The sequence below is a fragment of the Abrus precatorius genome, unplaced genomic scaffold (assembly GCF_003935025.1).
Source record: "Abrus precatorius isolate BTA unplaced genomic scaffold, Abrus_2018 Scaffold9, whole genome shotgun sequence".
Taxonomy (NCBI): domain Eukaryota; kingdom Viridiplantae; phylum Streptophyta; class Magnoliopsida; order Fabales; family Fabaceae; genus Abrus; species Abrus precatorius.
The window spans coordinates 31092898-31097040 of record NW_020874439.1 but is presented as its reverse complement, the minus strand read 5'-3'; the positions used below and the strand labels follow the sequence as shown (position 1 = coordinate 31097040).

At 31.4% G+C, this 4143-nt stretch overlaps 3 non-coding genes across 3 annotated transcripts; all 3 read right to left on the bottom strand.

Annotated features, from left to right (window-relative positions):
- Nucleotides 1–1502: 1502 nt before the first annotated feature.
- Nucleotides 1503–1597, bottom strand: LOC113851730. The gene has a single exon (XR_003502297.1). It is a non-coding gene; the product is annotated as a small nucleolar RNA snoR31/Z110/Z27 (small nucleolar RNA).
- Nucleotides 1598–1892: 295 nt separating this feature from the next.
- LOC113851740 lies at nt 1893–1981 on the bottom strand. Its single transcript, XR_003502306.1, has one exon. It is a non-coding gene; the product is annotated as a small nucleolar RNA snoR31 (small nucleolar RNA).
- A 356-nt stretch (nt 1982–2337) lies between these two features.
- On the bottom strand, nt 2338–2422 carry LOC113851652. Its single transcript, XR_003502224.1, has one exon. It is a non-coding gene; the product is annotated as a small nucleolar RNA SNORD25 (small nucleolar RNA).
- Between the last annotated feature and the right edge of the window lie 1721 nt (nt 2423–4143).

Below are 4143 nucleotides of genomic sequence, written 5' to 3'. Positions count from 1 at the left end.
TGTTTTATAGTTTCATCAGAGACTATTATAACTTCATTGATACACGGTTCTTTAAAATTTTGGATTATTTATACATAAAGAAAGGTAACCATACATTTTCAATATCATTACCACATCTACTTTAATTTTTCAAGAGTAAAATATTATAATTACTTTAACAATATGATTTTCTCTTGATTACTCATAGTGTATAAATTTGGACGTGATCCATTTCGTTATCTGATACAGCTGAAAGTTCATAGTATTTGTTTTTCCAAATTATTTGAGTATTTTCCAGTAAAATTTCTGAAATTCCTTAACCAAACAAGCCTATTTCTATAGTTTCATTTTCACCATTTCCTAGGTAATTTTCCCCCTAAGCATTTATAATTATAGTAAAGTAATTAAACAGTGTCGCCAAGTACCCGTGTATGAAGACTTGAAATGCGTTGGAATTGGGTGCTTTTGTGTGGCTTCAAATTCTGGCAATGATTGAGAACTATGCTCAAGATTTGGAGGAGAGGGGTTTTGGGGTAGGACTTCATAGTCCACTGGTGATTTGGGGTCTAAATATATATATAAAAAAATGGTAAGGAGAATTAACAATTAATAATCATTAAAAATTTAAAGGCAATAATCTATACAATAATACCTGTGGGAATGCCACGAACAAAGCAAGCTATAGCAAAGGCAAACGTGAAATACAGATATGAAAAACATGCCGAAGCCATGTTTAATAATTTTTAAGAGAAATTGGTATAGTGGTACTGTATGGTCGGTCTTGTACCGTTTTTATGTATAAAGCCTTTCAATTACGTGGCGTTTTGAAGATGTTACGTGGATTGAAGTTTCTGATTAGATGCTACATATGGCAGAGGAATGCAGAATAATTCAAAACTTGTAGTGTGACAACTTTATAACGTAAATTATCCCTTCAAAATTGGCTCAAAATGAAAATAATTTCAAAACCCATCCGAAAAATTATAAAAATTTCCAAATCAACCCCGAATTGTTAAATTACACCTTTTTCAAGGACTAGTTGTAATATATACACGTAACATTTGTCTCATGGTTAAGGCATAAACGTTCTGTACAAGTCATGTCCCATTTTAACACCGTTAAAGGGTAATTACTATTTCAAAATTTCCAAAGGACATATTCAAACATTATGGGGTTGAAATATGTAAGTTTCACTGAGATCGCTATTACAAAGAATAATTATTGATTCTCTCAATAATTATGTTAAATAAGTGTTCAATATTCAGGGCAATAATATTTCTCATTTTGAACATTGCAATTTCTCACATATCTTCACATAGTACCTTCTCCATCATTGATGCTGATGGAAGAAAAGGAAAATGGAAAGAGAGGTTTGGTGAGTGATGGGTTGAATAGTCAATGTAAAGACTATGCAAAGAATGTTTGCAAATAACATGACGCTTCAAGTAAATAGAAGAACCAAAGAGATTTTGTTTGGAAGAGACAGAGCATTACTCACACAGAATATCCAACGATACTGTCATCACATCATCAGCAAGGAAAATGCATTCTCATCCACAGCAATATCTGCTGTGTAGGAAGGTGTCCTAAGATTTTTCCAATTTCATCACTTGATGTGGGATACAGAAAAAAAAAGAAACGAAAGGAACTTGAAAGCAAAATCCACATTGGGAGTAGGCGTTAAACCAACTATGCATGCCAAAAATGCATAAAAACAATTAACTGAAATCTAAAATCACATCTCAAAAAACAAAAGGCATGCCAAGAATTTGTTCTATTCTACAGGGTGGATAACTAGGTTTGACCAAAAAGAAACTCAGCCTAAAAGAGAGGGGAAAAAAGATAAAATCTATCATTTGATTCGCTACACACAGCTTGCCATTAGTGACAAAGGGGGGAAAGTGCAAAACCAGGTAGATTCAGAAGCGAAAAGGAAGGTTTACAATCACTCAATTATTTCAGATCAAGTGTTGGATTATATACTTTGCTTCATCCCAATCTACCAAAGCTACAATATATCAAACAAAACTTCAATAACCAATGCCAGTAGAATTCAAGACACCATCACCAACAAAGAAAATTGCATTTTGTGCAAAATAAAAACTCACTCCAATGGCTTCGAAACAACAATCTCAATACAATTATATGATCACACTGACTATAAAACATCTGCTCCTTAATTTTGAAAGCACTTCCAAACACAGTATAAAATTCACAATACGAGAAAGCAAATGCCACATTGAGATCCGAAACAATGTTAACTTTTTAACAATAGACAACTGAACTGAAAACTTAAAAAAAAAAAAAAAAGTTTCCAGAAGAATCAACAACGATTGAAAAGCAAAGGTAAAATTCAAACATAACTCAGTCCCTTAGATGTTCATTAACGATTGCGATCATACCCGCAAATCATTACAGGTCTGTAGGGCTCATCACAGTTACGCATAATACCCATTTCAACAAACACCAAAAAACCGCAAACCCAAAAATCAAAATCGTATCTTTTAGAAAAAAATTCAGTTGCTCTAGTGTTACCCCCCAAATCAACATAGAAAAATGCTATGGCTTCAAGCGAACAAGTAGAATGGTAATCGAAAATCTGCAAAGACTAGATAGTAAAGTCCTGCTGCTTAATTGAAATTCGCAAGATAGGCTAAGAAGATAATGCAAATACGCAACAACAGTGGTTTCAGCTCAGAAAAAGTTGGAAACAAAAACCCTAATTTCAGGGGCGAAGGTTAAAGCGATATTTAGAGTTTGTAGAGTCCATATGATTGGGCCTATCAAACCTTAATCAGCCCAAGCCATTCATGTTTATAGTTATGACCCAATTTGATAAGAGAAATGTCATCTATATAACACAATTATTGTGGAACAAAATTTGTTTGTTTTCTTTCTTTTTTTTACAAATTAGAGAGAGAAGATGGTGATTAGAAGGATAATGTGATGGAGATAGAGATAAACTTATTATTATAAAAATTTGTTACAAGCGTTAGATTTGTTGACACTAAGTGTTAATACTTACACCTCTTAATTGATATATAAAAAATATTAAATAGTAGTAAGTTTTAAATTTTGATATCTGATGTTAATGGATGCCTACTCTTATGTATAAAAATTATTGTGAAAATAATATATTTCTTTTTTTTTTTTTGGTCTGATATACTCATTCTAATATGCTCAAAAAATGTAAATGCCAATCCTTCATTTGGGCCAATGTCCTCTATATAAGCCCAATGAAAAATGCTACTTGGACCAGCTTCTTTAGTCTTAGGCAAGGTCAACAAAATTTTGTATCTCTTTCGTGCGTGTAAAAATTTTGTATAAAAATTAGTACAAATACATTATATTCATGATGAAAAAAGTGACTAAATAACCTTATATTACAAAAAGAAAAAAAATGGGATTTCAATTGGTTATTACAGGTATATTATTTGGAATATCCATGGATCCTTCTAAGATGGTGTGGAAAATTCTAAACGTCCCCAAAAGAGTAGTCAAATGACTCAAAATTTCCAACAAATCATTTAATGAAATTATCCAAAGAACCCTAAAAAAAATCTAAAGGAAACACACTATTGGGAATTTCCATAGCCAAAAAAGTTTTGACCTTATCCTCACACTACCAATTAATGTTTGCTATATCTTTGTACGAATTCAAGACCATTTTTTGCCATAAATTTGTATCTTCTGGAAGCCATGCAGAAGCCAATACTATAAAAGATTAAAACTAACCCAAAAAAGTTAAATAACTAAAATTAAATTTGAGTAATCGTATTTATAATAATGAAAAGTGTATTAACTCTATATATATATATATATATATATATATATATATATATTGTGGAATCTTTAAAAATGAGAAACATGACGTGGAGTATGATTGATATTTAACTTATTATCAATTAATTAATTAATTGCTTCATTTTCACTAATCCAATCACGGATTTAATACAATACTTAGCAAACTTTATCTTGTGCGCATCTAACCCAACTAATCTAATCCAAGGAAATGTCAATAATTTCACCGTCTAGAGTTAAATAATCAAACACTTAAAAGTTGAAGTTGAACCAAAACAACACCCTATTGGGTTATCTAAACCATGATTATAACCATGAAAATCCACTTTTCAATAGTTCAAAGTCATTATCCAAAGAAAGGGG